This window comes from Haliotis rufescens, unplaced genomic scaffold, assembly GCF_023055435.1.
Source record: "Haliotis rufescens isolate VD_foot unplaced genomic scaffold, xgHalRufe1.0.p SCAF_9, whole genome shotgun sequence".
In the NCBI taxonomy this organism is placed as follows: Eukaryota; Metazoa; Mollusca; class Gastropoda; order Lepetellida; family Haliotidae; genus Haliotis; species Haliotis rufescens.
The window spans coordinates 33,328,846-33,344,803 of NW_025964383.1; the positions used below are offsets into that span (position 1 = coordinate 33,328,846).

General features: G+C 37.7%; 1 long non-coding RNA gene across 5 annotated transcripts in view; it reads right to left on the minus strand.

Annotated features, from left to right (window-relative positions):
* Nucleotides 1-15,958, minus strand: part of LOC124111161 — a 224,247-nt gene that overhangs the window by 180,108 nt on the left and 28,181 nt on the right. For all 5 annotated transcript variants that reach the window (XR_006857391.2, XR_006857393.2, XR_006857394.2 and 2 more), the window contains exon 2: nt 1,057-1,644. This is a non-coding gene — a long non-coding RNA (uncharacterized LOC124111161). The remainder of the gene's footprint in view (nt 1-1,056; nt 1,645-15,958) is intronic.

A 15,958-nucleotide genomic window follows, 5' to 3' on the forward strand; every position in this document is an offset into this window, starting at 1 on the left:
CAGTCTGCTTGCTAAGCATTACTCCTTCGGTTAACACATTGTTCGTTGGAGCTTTCGCACACAACTTGTAGTGAAAGACCTACGAGATAATATAGCTATTCAGATCGGATTTGGGTTTTGCAAATCCGTTTGTCGGTTATGTGAATACACCCCAACCCTTGATTGTCCCATGATAAAGTTGACTAACAATAAACTCACTTAATCAAATTTTCCCATGGACTATCGGATTCTCTACCTATCTACTGAACGATTGTATGGGCACAATACATCATGCGATCTTGACTTCGATAATGATCTATAGCTTTCACTTAAAAGAACTTTCACAATGGTCAAAACTATATGGGACTCGTGAACGATTTTATATTCGCTGTCTATACACTGTTTAAGAAGAAGGACTGACAGCGTCTTCGGCGCATTCAAATTTATATGTTATGCATATTGAACATAAAAGTGGACCAAAGCTTCAAATTATTTGTGTTACTTATATGAAATAATATTGCCGACAGAGGGGAATTTAATGGAATTAGTATAACGGTCATATATAAGCAGTATCGTGAGCGAGTTGAATTTATACCCGCTTTGAACCGTTTTTTAGTAATATCATAGCTATGACTGTAGACCCGTCCATGAACATATTTACTTCATGTTATTTCCTGCATGGGGGTTACATACTCCCCAGGGAGTTACGAATGCGACTTTAATACACACTGAACAGTTGACTCGGTAATAAGGTCATTCAATTTAAGGACGTCTCTGTATGCTTAGGAGCTTGGGCTTCATAAAAAAAATCATTTCGTCTGGAAACCAATCCTCATGTAATAGCATTTATAAAACGTATGATCAAATGTTAAATATTCACAAAAGTACTGGTTAATTACGATATAACTGTTTAAGACCAACTAGAAAAACCCCATTTGTTGTGAGAGAAGTTATTTGCACAGACACCTGGTCGAGCCACAACAAGACAGGTGACTGAACCGAGACGTCATGCTTTCAGACTTCACTTCATAAAGCTAGTGCCAGGTACACGTCATTCACTGAAGCGAACAGACCTACCTGTACGTGAATTATCCAGTTTCGCTGTTTCTGTATCCGTATCTGTGCTGTATCTGTAACCACGTCTCCCGTGCAAGTATTCCAGTAATGCCATACGCTTCAGTCCCTCTCAAGTAACTTAGGCTGACCCCTAATATTACCGCTAGACCTGCACCAATTATCATGGACGTCCTCGGGAAATACATAGCCTGATGGCGATCAATCCCAAGGAACAGAGGTATTACGCCTTCTTGCGACATGTCCGCCTTTAAGTTTCTGGTCAAATTTTAGTAGCCACTTCCGGGTGTGGTCACGTGGGCGTTTGATGTTTGCATCATTAGTGCAAATGACCAGAGGGCTGCCATTACGGTTGGTGGTCAGTTGATGTGAAAATTTGCGTCTTCTTTGATGTTGTTTCACCATTGTTGATGCATATGGTTGCATTGTTGTGATGGTGATTGTTGATGACTTGTGGCCTTCCAGATGTTGTGGAAGACGTTTGTGGCAACGTCGCCGATAACGACGTAGACGGGTAGTGATTACCAGATGGAGAGTTAATGACGACATATAGTTCGTTGAAGTCTTCATTGCGATGTTTCGTCCGCACGCCTGAAAAATTAACGAAGGGATACTACAGTGAGCACTATCACAATGGGTCGTGTCACTTACACCCAGGACAGGGTTACTATTACAGTACATTATCGCAATCATATCATTGCCTGTCTTGTCCACGCGCCTGAAATATAACTTCAGAGTTAATGACTTAACACAGTCTAGATTATTGCCATGGGGTCATTCCTAAGTCTTGGTAACATGCCTGAAGAAAATAAAGATATAATTAAAATATAATGTCCTGTTCATTCCTAGTTAAAAGATGGTACTTGTTGTTACCCTGTCTGGCGCTCGACATTAAGGGGCTAAAACAAGGACTGGTCGGCTCGGAGTCAGTATACTGTCTGAAAGAGGTATTCATGTTAAACTGCGGGATGGTATCTCAGTGAGCTAGCACTATAAATCGGCATCAGTCCGGACTAGTACAAGCAGCCACACAAACACACACACGTGCATGCACGTCGCTATATGAGTGCAATAATCTTGGACACGACGTTAAACCCCATTTCACCCCACCTCACCTAGTTATAGAATACGCGACATATACAACATTAATACTGTATTTGTACTTTATACATTATCGTGACGGGAAGACTGCTTTGATTTGTGTACGCAAATGCCAGAGTAAAAATATCTGTGTTGTGTTGTCTGTGTGTTTAGCACGGCATTCACTTACTACCTGGATTGATATAAAACATGATAACAAACGAAATGGGATTTGAATGGTTTGAAATTTCTTCTCGGGTTGCCAATTGGCCCGAAACCTTTTGTACGTATTATGTCATTATGAAATCTTTATATATGGTGGCCCGGGTGGCCCAGTCGTCCAAGGCGCCGCGATTCGCTGTGCAGAGTTGCGTCCCTTGGGCACGCCAGAAACCTATGATTGTGGGTTCGAATCCCGGTTCGTCCCGATTATGTTTCTAGGTTTGTCAGCACTATACCCGTGCTCGTGGGTTTCACCGAAGTGGTCAACGTCTAAGACCTGCATCATTTCGGGCTTCCTCCCACATTAAGCTGACACGCCGCGATATAACTGGAATACTGTTAAAAGTGGTGTTAAACCCAATTCACTAATAAACTTTGTTTCGTTTTAACAAATGTTATATTTGGTGTAACACTTTGCCTGGACCAGACAATCCAGTGCTTGACATTATGAACATCTATCTGCGCAATTTGGATACGATGACATGCGTCAGCCAAGTCAGCGAGGTTTACGACAAAGATAGTGAGTGAGTTTAGCAATATTCCAGCAATATCACGGCGGGGGGGACACCAGAAATTGGCTTCACACATTGTACCTATGTCGGGAATCGAACCCGGGTCTTCGGCGTGACAAGCGAACGCTTTGATCACCAGGCTACCCGACCGCCCCTACGATAAAGATAAGAGGATAAACCTGTTAGAAAATTCAGATTATTATTGAAGGACTAACACACGCCCTCAGTTTGTAAAACGAATCAGAGATTGATAACATCTCTCCATCAGTAAGAATGACACTTTGAAGGTGTGTATTACTTCCCCTGTATCCACAAATTCATGCTATTCACAGACATATCTAAACCTGATATTAGACAATTAACCCTGACGGATACCAAGCACCATGGCGCCAGTGATGTCAACTGCTTGTCAAGAAGTGTTTTGGTAACGTTTCCTATATATTGTGTCTTCCAACACCATTTACTATAGAAAGCCGGTAAGTACCGAGCCTTCGTGAAGCCGTTTGAAGTCCAGCCCCAATTAAACAAAGATAGTAAACGTCGAGGACATGCGCAGACCATTAGGGGCCTGTTACAACCATTGTGATACGTGTGAAATATGATACAACGGTAATATTTAGATTCAGCGCCGTATGAAAAGGCGAAACTTTAGCCTAATGGGCAACTAGCGCTCAGTGTTTTATCGAATCATATAATGCTGATTCGTGTTGATCCATTATAGTATAATTTATATTGGTCTCCAGCTTCATTGTTTGTAATGGTGCTACGTATACATTGTGTATATTCATAGATGACGTCACAATAGAGAATGCGTTATGCACGTGCAACTTGATATACACATTGATGTCATTTGATACTAACTGGTGCATTTGGATGCTGAAATGGGAGAGAAATAGGTTGGGTAACGAAGGCCTGTTAGTAATTGGCCAACACGAGCTGCTTGAAAGGTACACACAGCACTCTCTTTATTGCTGCCACTCAGTTAATCAGGTGTTACGTTTTGGAAAATGATAGGCTTTCTGCTTAGCATTAGATAACTAGGGCATGACGTTATGATTTTATTTTGCATAATAACAGATCGATTGGTAATTACGTTTGCGAAGGTACTGCATGTTATTTGGTTTTCGTGGAACGTTTTTTCTCATTTTAATGTTACGGGTCGTGTAAGATTGGGCAGGGCATATAGTAGTGTGATTGTGTTATAGTTGCGTACATTGTGGCAGCACAGTAGTGTGATTGTGTTATAGTTGTGTACATTGTGGCAGCACAGTAGTGTGATTGTGTTATAGTTGCGTACATTGTGGCAGCACAGAAGTGTGATTGTGTTATAGTTGTGTACATTGTGGCAGCACAGTAGTGTGATTGTGTTATGGTTGTGTATATTGTGGCAGCACAGAAGTGTGATTGTGCTATAGTTGTGTACATTGTGGCAACACTGTAGTGATTGTGTTATAGTTGTGTATATTGTGGCAGCACAGTAGTGTCATTGTGTTATAATTGTGTAGTCTGTGGCAGCACAGCAGTGTCATTGTGTTATAATTGTGTAGACTGTGGCAGCACATACAGTAGTGTGATTGTGTTATAGTTGTGTATATTGTGGCAGCAGAGTAGTGTGATTGTTTTATAATTGTGTAGACTGTGGCAGCACATACAGTAGTGTGATTGTGTTATAGTTGTGTATATTGTGGCAGCACAGTAGTGTGATTATGTTATAATTGTGTAGACTGTGGCATCACATGCAGTAGTGTGATTGTTTTATAATTGTGTAGACTGTGGCATCACATGCAGTAGTGTGATTGTTTTATAATTGTGTAGACTGGCAGCACAGTAGTGTGATTGTGTTATAATTGTGTAGACTGTGGCAGCACATACAGTTGTGTGATTGTGTTATAATTGTGTAGACTGTGGCAGCACATGCAGTAGTGTTATTGTGTTATAATTGTGTAGACTGTGGCAGCACATGCAGTAGTGTGATTGTTTTATAATTGTGTAGACTGTGGCAGAACATACAGTAGTGTGATTGTGTTATAGTTGTGTATATTGTGGCAGCAGAGTAGTGTGATTGTTTTATAATTGTGTAGACTGTGGCAGCACATACAGTAGTGTGATTGTGTTATAGTTGTGTAGACTGTGGCAGCACATGCAGTAGTGTGATTGTGTTATAGTTGTGTAGACTGTGGCAGAACATACAGTGGTGTGATTGTGTTATAGTTGTTAAGACTGTGGCAGCACATGCAGTAGTTTGATAGTGTGTGTTACACACTGAATATATACACTGAATATGCTGGGAAATGTTGCCAGGTTATAAAATGCAATCACCTGATCCTAATTTGAATGTGGTACTTGGGACATGTTTTACCGCAGAATCCCCACTGGACGACAATGTCACATGCTATATTGAAGACGTGATTGTTCGTGCTGAAGAACAAACGGTTCCCATTCAGGCAAACAATGTTTGAAAATTTGAAATGCTACATAAATAATTCATGGTTGAAAAGTTGAGACATTCCGGTTATATTTTCCTAATCAATAATTATATATATAAACACAGAGTTAATAAAACAATATACATCAATCGTTTATTCCGTTCTAAATTATTTTTAGATTATTCTTCTTGACGAGGATACATTTGTGTGAGGCTACATAACCTTTTCACATTTTACTTCACACACGTGGTAAAATCAGTTCGGCTTAACAATCATGTACGTTTTTTGAGTAATCCACTTCACGGAGTAAACATATTAAAGAAACCTGACACGTCGTCATTTAAAACTGAACATATCCTTGATCGGTAGGAACCAATCTTTTCATGTCATTAAATAAATGAGAGGCTTTAATCCCAGAATCCGAGTGCTGCAATCGTCCTTTCATTCTATCACAACCGACCTTGCCACGCAGAAGACTGTCTCCCCCTGCATTGAAAATGACACTAATTTCTTCTCCATCCTTAAAACGAATCAAACACAGGCAAACAAACATACTTTGTAAGCTTTGTCGCGTCAGGTGCGGGTTATAAAGCATTCTATTTATTCCCTAAAACGTCAGAATGGAGGAATTATGACTGGGCATCCGACCATACAATTTCAGCCCTCAATAAAATTAAGATGAATTTCTATAGCAAACTGTTGGAGTGTAACTGCAAATAAAGGCATGAGTAATCTCTACAACGTAAAAACTCCCAAGTGACGAGGGGCGAATTAGCTGGCCAATTCAGACTCCATTTTACCTTATAGCGGTAATTGTTCCCCATACAATAGGTACCAGTGGAGAGAACTTCATTGCAGTGGTAACAGGGCTTATAACAAATACAAGCGTCTTGGCCGGCAGGTAAAAAGCAGTACACAATGGTGGTAGGGCAGACCTGGTACTAGGAGGGAGACGGAGTATCTGTCTTATTTCTACATCTTGAACAGCTTGTGAAAGCGTTTATAGCTTTGTAGACCGAGAAACACATTGGTGATAGGCACGGGAATGAATAATACATTTAAAGCTGTGTTTTGTATGGTATGGATTGAATACGAAGAGATCGTAGATACCGATATTTGAATCTGGATTTAATGCTGTTTGCATCCTGTTGTGCAGACGGAAAAGGGTGTCACACAAAGAGGAAACTTGTTATATTTGTTCGAATCTTGTACAAATGGACGATTCGTGGAATACAGTGAAATTGTTAGTGTAAAAACGTTTTAAAGAAGAGTTTATTTAATGGAATCATCCGTATTAAAATGTTCTTACATTCACATCAAGAGATGGATTTATCGAACAAGCCTGAAAGATAACGGGACGTCTCTGGAGGAAAAGGGCTCCTAAATGTTTTCAATTGACATACATAAAGACAGGAAGCTAAACGAATACTGGGCGGTATATTGGTGTTTATTTATAACACAAAAACGTATTTTGAATACCACATTGGACTTATCTTCTGCGTAATTTGAGGTCAAAATCGATTGATATCGTTCCTATATAAATATATTTCATGCCACACAAGGGAGACGTAAGGGTGAGTTGTAATATTCAAGCTGTATCACGGTTGCCTCTAAATAATCGGGTTGGGTTGGGTTGGATTAAGTCAGGTTAGCAATATTCCTCCTATATGACGGCGGTCTTTAAATAATGGAGACTTGACCAGACAATTAACATCATGAGCATCGGTCCACGCAATTGGGATACGATGACATGCATCAACCAAGTCAGCGAGTCTGATCACCCAATCCCGTTTGTCGCCTCTTACGACAAGCATAGTCGCCTTTTACGGCAAGCATGGGTTGCTGAAGACCTATTCTACCCCGGATCTTCACGGGTAAAGGATCAAGTAAAGCAGCGGCTGAGTGAAAAAGAAAGGATTTTCACTGACAGTGCAAAATGACGTACAAGCATCCAGGTCACTTATTGTGGCCACCCAATCCTCACTGGTCGTCTTTTACAAGCATGGGGGCAAGGGAACCAATTCTGTCCCTGGATCTCCCCAATGTCTATAAGGAGATAACAAAATTGAATCGTTACTAAGTAATTGCAGTAAGCAGTGTTCTACCTTTAACATTTCGTGCACCGTGACCTATTAAGAATTGCGCAATCATGCCGTTTTCCATTATCTCACGACCTTGACCTTGTAATAAAGATTCTTGTCCCTTATCAAAGGATCAGCAAATATTTAGCTTGGCATGAGGATATTTCATGCAGTGGGAAGAGTCTGTTTTGACTGGGTGCATCAGTAAATATTGTGCTTCGATATGTGGGATTGCTTTCACAGCATGTGTGACAATGTTTGGCAGGATGGTATGATATGGCTTATATCGTATGAACGATGTTTGTGATAGGATGGGTGAATCGTTTTTATAAGATCAGAAGTGCAGTTGAAAAGCATTTTGAGACGCTTGTGGCATTAGAATAAGCCGTCTCAAAATGCCTTTTCAACCCCGCTACTGGTCTTATAAAACCCTTTTATCCATTTTATCACAAATATGTTACTCAAAACATACATACCGGCTTGTCTACGAGGAGATTTGTCTACGTGCAGGAATATAGACGTACACTTTAAACACACCAGTTTGACAAGACATTTTGATAGATATTGTGACAATAAATATGGAGAATTCAGGAGTGTTTTGGTTAGACATTTGAACATGTCTACTAGAGACATTTCAAAACAATTGGGTGGGCATTTTCGAATGTTATGAGTGTATGCGAGTAGAATTCAAAGAACATTTTTGTTAGACGAGACTATAGGTGAAGTAAACGCTTTGAAACATTGGACCAATCATTTGTGATGATGTTACGACTATAAATGAGTTACATTACAAGTATATTTAGGATAGATACGTGACTATGTCTAGAGTAGACACATACAACGATCTTGCCAATCATTTGTGATAATATGATGGCTACAAATGAGCTATATTACACCTTGAAGTATAGTTTAGTGAAAGAATGGATTATGGCTAAAGTAGACACATTCAACAATCTGACCAATCATTTGTGATTATGTTATGGCTACAAATGAGCTATATTACACCTTGAAGTATATTTTAGCTAAAAGAAGTGACTGTAGCTAAAGTAGACACATACAACAATCTGACCAAAATCATTTGTGATTGTGTTATGGCTACAAATGAGCTTTATTACACCTTGAAGTATATTTTAGCGAGCCAAGTGGCTATGGCTAAAATAGACACATTCAACAATCTGACCAATCATTTGTGATTATGTTATGGCTACAAATGAGCTATATTACATCTTGAAGTATATTTTAGCGAGACAAGTGACTATGGCTAAAGTAGACACATACAACGATCTGACCAATCATTTGTGATAATGTTATGGCTACATATGAGCTATATAACACCTTGAAGTATATTTTAGCGAGACAAATGGCTACGGCTAAAGTAGACACATTCAACAATCTGACCAATCATTTGTGATAATGTTATGGCTACATATGAGCTATATAACACCTTGAAGTATATTTTAACGAGACAAGTGACTATGGCTAAAATAGACACATTCAACAATCTGACCAATCATTTGTGATTATGTTATGGCTACAAATGAGCTATATTACATCTTGAAGTATATTTTACCGAGACAAGTGACTATGGCTAAAGTAGACACATACAACGATCTGACCAATCATTTGTGATTATGTTATGGGTACAAATTAGCTATATTACACCTTGAAGTATATTTTAGCGAGACAAGTGACTATGGCTAAAGTAGACACATACAACGATCTGACCAGTCATTTGTGATTATGTTATGGCTACAAATGAGCTATATTACACCTTGAAGTCTATTTTAGCGAGACAAGAGTTTATGGCTAAAGTAGACACATTAGAACAATCTGACCAATCATTTGTGATTATGTTATTGCTACAAATGAGTTATATTACACCTTGAAGTATATTTTAGCGAAGGAAATGACTATGGCTAAAGTAGACACATTAGAACGATTTGACTAATCATCTCTGATTATGTTATGACTGCAAATTAGTTACATTTAAAAATATTTTGGCTATATCTGAAGTCAACGTTTCAGAAAAATTATGACTTGACTTACATGTTATGGCATCTGTAACATGAAAAGATAAATTCATGTCATGTTAGACATTTATTTATTGTATTGTGTTTTTGTTGTTGACATTGCATTAATATATGATGAACATTATATGTTTAGGTAAATGCTAGCAACTTGCAACGATATATCTAACTTGCAACTACATATATATTACATGGGTTTAAATGCCGTTCCTGGGTATTCCCGGTTAGGTTTGGTCCAAAGCAGCCTATGTTTGTGGCTAATCACTCGGTGATTTGATTCATCGTACTCAATTGGTTGGTCTGATTTATTTAGCTGGAATATTGATGATATATTAATCAAGAACAAACTGACAGAATTTCAGTATCAAGTTTGCAAGATAAACGCGGGTGAAAAAAACCCAAAACATAATTGAATGAGCAGCTTGCCGGTGTGGGAAGTTGGCTTACATATAAATACTATTATATGTTGTGACAACATATAAATAATACCAACAACAATAACAATTGATGATGATGAATCTAGACCAGACAATCCACCAAAAGATATCGTGAACAACGATCCACATCGTCGGGGCACGATGATACGCTGTCAACCAAGTCCTCGAGCCTGACCACCCGATCCATTGGGTCGGGGCTATCGACCAGCACAGGTTGCTAACCCGAAATCCCAGTCCTGTATTACTGCATATGAACCTGAATATACACCATGGAGTAACCACTTATATCCTGAACGATTCACAAATCAACCGTACATCCCATCACGAGCACCACACAGGCCACATGGCGCACAATTAAGTGGCTGCTTAATACAACGTGAAACGTAAACTTTATAATGTTTGTTTCAAACACAATAGTTTCATATTTCGATCGAAGGACTATTTAACGTGTTCGCCAAGGAAACCCAGAGATTCAGTCAACAAGATAATGATTCAGGCTCAACAGCGCACAGATGAAGCATAGGATGACGATGCTCTTTAATATGTCAGATGACGATTAATACCATCATCGATTTGCAATGGGCGGCAACAATAACAAAATTAACCATTGCCCAAGCTGGTGATACGGGGCGCTAATTCGCGACCTGTCACAAAGTCAATGCTTTCCCCCCGATCAACCATTCGGCTACTTTCGCCAAATCTCGGAGCACGACACGAGCCGAGGCTTGTTGAGATACTTAAACCGCACCGGCGCTCGGCACGCGACTCTCAAGTTACAAGGGATTCGACTCCGCCCACTCTATTTGTCTTTAACACTTAACTGCTAAGATTGGGATCTTTATAGACACGGAACGGAACGCGCGTCTCGTTTGGACTAAATGTCGTAGTTAACAGAATAAATACGAACTTTAAGCAGAGAATAGATATTGAATAATCAGCTATCAACTATAGATTTTGCGCCTTCGATGGAGGCTCTGAATATATTTCAGGACAAACATTGTCAGCTGGACTGACAAATTTTGTATAGGATAATTTTTAGCAGATAAGAGAAAATTTAAGAAACATATATATCGGAAATTTGAATGACCTTAAGGCCCGTGTACCATGTTCTTCACGTGCAGGTGTTCTAATATGAGTCATGTTGCCCTTCACAAGTTTTATTGGTCTAATTATTCCAAGGCACGTGCAGATCGTATTGTTCAGAAAGCGTTATTCATGCATATCCTAACTCATATGTATTTACTTGCATGTCCTAACCCATACATACTTACTTGCATCTCCTAATACATACGTATTTACTTGCATATCCTAACTCATACGTATTTACTTGCATATCCTAACCCATACGTATTTACTTGCATATCCTAACCCATACGTACTTACTTGCATATCCTAATACATACGTATTTACTTGCATATCCTAACCCATACGTATTTACTTGCATATCTTAACTCATACGTATTTACTTGCATGTCCTAACTCATACGTATTATGATGTTCAAAATAGTTGTTTAACATTTGTAAATGTGTCTTACTCGTGTCTTACTGCGACGTGGATTTGTGAACTCAAAATATGTATTAATCTACACTGGTATATACATATTCACGTTGCTTTTTCATGTTAGATAATCACCTCATTTTATCAGAAAAGTAAATGATCGACATTGACAACAGGGCACAATTAGGTTTGATATTTAATACTGAAATAAACTGCAGGGCACAGGAGAGTATGCATCCTAGGCTGATTTTGGCCAAAAATGCAACAAGCAAAAAATGGTTTTTCGATTGCGATGTAATTAATACGGGTATCATAGTTGTGTTTTGGGCCTTAAGGCTGCAGTGTTTCGTCTTCAGCCGAGCAACGATTTGATGACGTTTGTATTTTGTTGATCAAATCCTATTTTGAAGTGTATACTTTAGTTTGCTTGGCGGTGTATGATAACATGGCAAGTTTGTTATCAAGATAATTCTGTTTGTTCCAGCGAAGATACGAGAATGATTTCAGATGATTTCAAATATCACATTCAAATTCCACAATCCAAAATATCACATTTTAATTATTTAATTTGAAATATTCCTCGGTAGAGTAACCTAATCTGGCAAAAACATCATAACAGTTTTCATTCTCTAAAGCATTCCAGAATGTTTCAAACAGGGGTCTCTCTTGCATGTTGAATAATTCATACCTATCATTACAGTAGATTGAGACTTAAAGTCGTAAAATGTAACCTTTATAAGAACAAAGACAGTATATAGGTAATTGTTCTCCCTTTGTAGACACCATTTGTTGCGAGACATATATTATACCTCCATACATTTAGCACTAGTTTACTTTTTGAAATATTCAGAACCGTTGAGAGTATTCCCTGCATCTGAGGCTACTTCAATACATGTACGTATCCCCACTTGAACTCTGCTGAAAAAGTTTCTTTGTTAGTTCAGACAGAATAATGTCGTTTACGTTTTTAGAAATATGTTTGCAAGTACCTCATACATAAAATTCGCATTAATCTAAAATGCACATAGATCATATCAATATCTACACGTGGTTTCTTTCGTAGAATGCATATTGATATACTTAAGCAGAACATACACAATAATGCATGATATGGTTTGAGAAATACCTAATGTATCTACAAACCCTAATATGAACATACTAGTATAAAGAAAACATATTTTCACACTTTATCTTATAGGTTTTAATATTAACGACGTCGAGTGGACCAAGCTCTATTACTTGGGTAGGATTTTAGTGATGAAAATAATAGCTACTTATGAAAGTAAACAAATAATTTAGAATTTTCATTTATACGTACGTAAGTGCACTTTAATTTTAACTTGAAAAATATATTGGTATTTATAAGTGGCTGTAAATATATATGTGTAACATTAAGTAAAATATTCTGTGGGAGTAAAGTTGGTTGCTATAAAAACCTCGTATGCTGCAGAATGGTTTATTTACCTTAACCCCAGTATAAATGTTCAACCAAATGCAATTGTTCGACAAAATATAAGTATCATATAAATCAGTTAGTTACTTACATGTAAATGGAATATTGCTGAATGCGGCCTTAAACAAAACATGTTATCTTTTCAGAATTGCTGCAACTGTACATGAGTTTGCATTATATATATATATATATATATATATATATATATATATATATATATATATATATATATATATATATATATATATATATATATATATATTGCATGTCAAACCCATGTTGAGTTGCAGCAATTCTGAAAAAAAATAACATGTTTTGTTTAAGGTCGCATTCTGCAATATTCCATCTGTATGTAAGTAAGTAACTAACTTACTTATTATACACACTTGATACATGACAATAAGGATGATAAATCTACCTCTCACAGAGATAATACTAACTAATCCATATTATAATAATTTTTAATGTAGATGACCACTGTTGTTTGTTTCCGAAATTATCATTACTTCTGGCAATGTCGTTTAATGTTCAAACAAGATGTAAATATATTACTTTGAACTGTTTGTTTTTTCTGACCAGATATAGTTTAAAAAAGAAACACAAAATATTAAAGTGTAATATAAAACATAAAAATAATAATATTCTTCATAGAAACTGGAAACAAATATCTAAGTCATCAGTCGTATTTATACACCTACTAATTGCTAGTTTTTCTGTTAAATTATAGTGGAACGATAAGACTTCTACTGTTTACCTCTACCGGGTATATAATTACGCCATGCTATTGCCACAATCACCAGGTTTACCTTACATAACAAGACACTTGTGTATAGAATAGAATCCTGTAGCTCTCAGGGGTGTCGCTGCTTTGCCTCTTGACAGCATATTTGTTTGGTAGACCTTGAGTCCATTGAATAGAAGATATACCTGGACGAGCTCTGGCATAAAGCGTCGGCCCAGTGGAAACTCGTCCCGGCTGTAATCTGTCACCGACTCGTTTGAAAAGTAGGGTGAAGGAAAATACGGCCTTTGTCCATTAGTATTTGAACCTAACAGAAAGCCCTTGTATTCATGGGCTTTGGGTCTTACGAGGATAATGCTACTCGACAACCATTATCACAATACAGACCCACGTTAAAAACGGCCATATTCACTCAACGACAAAGGAAGCAGTTCTTTTGTGCATTTTATGGCTTTTGCATGGAGTAACCCTTTACTTGCAGTCACTAACGACTTGAACCGGCATTGTACGACCAATCAGACTGATAGAAAAATCTCCAAAACAACTGTAGCTTGTTGTATGAGAAAGCGACATACAGGCACAGCACGTGCGAATTGAAGTGAATAAAGGATACCAAGGGCTGCAGTCTTTTGCCGTGACACATTCACAATATAACCGCCAAGTTGTGATAAGCCAACAATATGGCCACATCAGTGCTCCGTATTTATCAGGCAAGTTTAACAATATTCATTTTAAAGTATGAATCATTTTCGAATGCAATCAAGTGTAGGTCGACAGGCGTCTTTTCATTGCTGAAAAGCGAGCACTGGGTTTCAGCGTCCCGTCAGACTGGGAGACTACGAGGCTAGGTGGGATAGTTCAGCTAAAGGTGAATATTACACCCGAAGGAAAATAACAGGGTGTTGGTATCTAAATGGTATAATCAGGTCGACAAAAGAAGAAACAAGAAATCTAACTCTCACTCTCTCTCCAGGGGCATACACCGGATTTACCATCCCTGAACCCGGACACCTAGTCTCTCAGTGGCAATTGTTTGCAATAAAAATGTTGGTATTGAAATGCATCATTCATATTCAATCAGCATGAGATCCGGGTGGTACAAAAACATGAAGCACATCATCACGATTTTTATCAAAAGATTCAGTACTGGCTTTTAGAATAGGCACATATTGTGTTATTGTAAGACCCTCAACTTGAATGCTTAATTTTATTTCTTCACAAATGGTTGTAGAGGATATGTGTTTTGAAATTGATGTTTCTTCGACATTTGAATAGGTACAATGGGCTGTGAGATGATATGGACCATGCGTTAACATGTGATGTATAACACGCCCTCTTTGAGAGCATAGTGCTGTATTTATCACTTTACATCATGTCATTTCACGATTTAACTACACCGTGAACCTCGAATATTCACAAAATAGATACCAAATCATTATTTGACATAACGAGAAGTGACAGTTAACCTAATCGCCAAGGAAGTATGTCTTTTTCTGGACAACACTATTTATTTCCTGGTTATAACAGACGGAATATATTTGTAGTTTCAGCGAAATTAAGAGGCGCTAATCAATAAACTATGTTTAAGTCCAGTAATATTTATCATGTACATCTTTGCACATATCATAACGTTTCAAGATTTAAACCGAAGTGTCAAACAAACCTAAGGAATTAAGGAACAATATTGAGATGATATTCCACCTTCGACCATTACAATGAAAGCAAAAGAATATTTTCTGAAAGCTTTGTGTTTAACAGGAATTAATGACAACTACTAACATGCTTGTCACTATTCTAACAATGTAGCACTGATACTAACCTCCTCTGATTGCCCTTCTCATATCAATGGTGTCTAAGAGGACATTTCCTTGTGGAGAACTAAATCTATCACATCGAAAGAAACAAGCACACCGCCGCCACCGTTAAGTACTCTTTATGTACAGAAAAATAACATTCAATCTGCCAATTGCTTCAATACTTAATTTGATGTTTTCCCAAATAATATCTATTCAATATCAAGAATGGCCTTGGGTCATATTGCATGCGTTCCCTGCTGCGGATATCTGTTGTAAAGTACGAAACATGTCGCATAAAATTATGAAATTATGCCTCGTCATAAAATAAATTGGCTGTTACTAAAAACCACACAGCATAATGACGTATGTTTTTTTCATTCAGATGTATAATTCGCAAAAAGTGATAGATTATTAATAAAATAAATGGAAATACATTGTCATGGTACATTGAATGCATTCATGTACTTGGAGTGTCTGGAAATGCTTTCATTATATACTTGCATAAGCTTATTACTGTGAAAAGAGTTAAATTGACTGGAGATATGGTTACATGGATAGATGAAGCTCCATCAATGGATGAAAGTAACACATATTCTTTGACAACCTCATTTTGCATATTTACATCCCGAA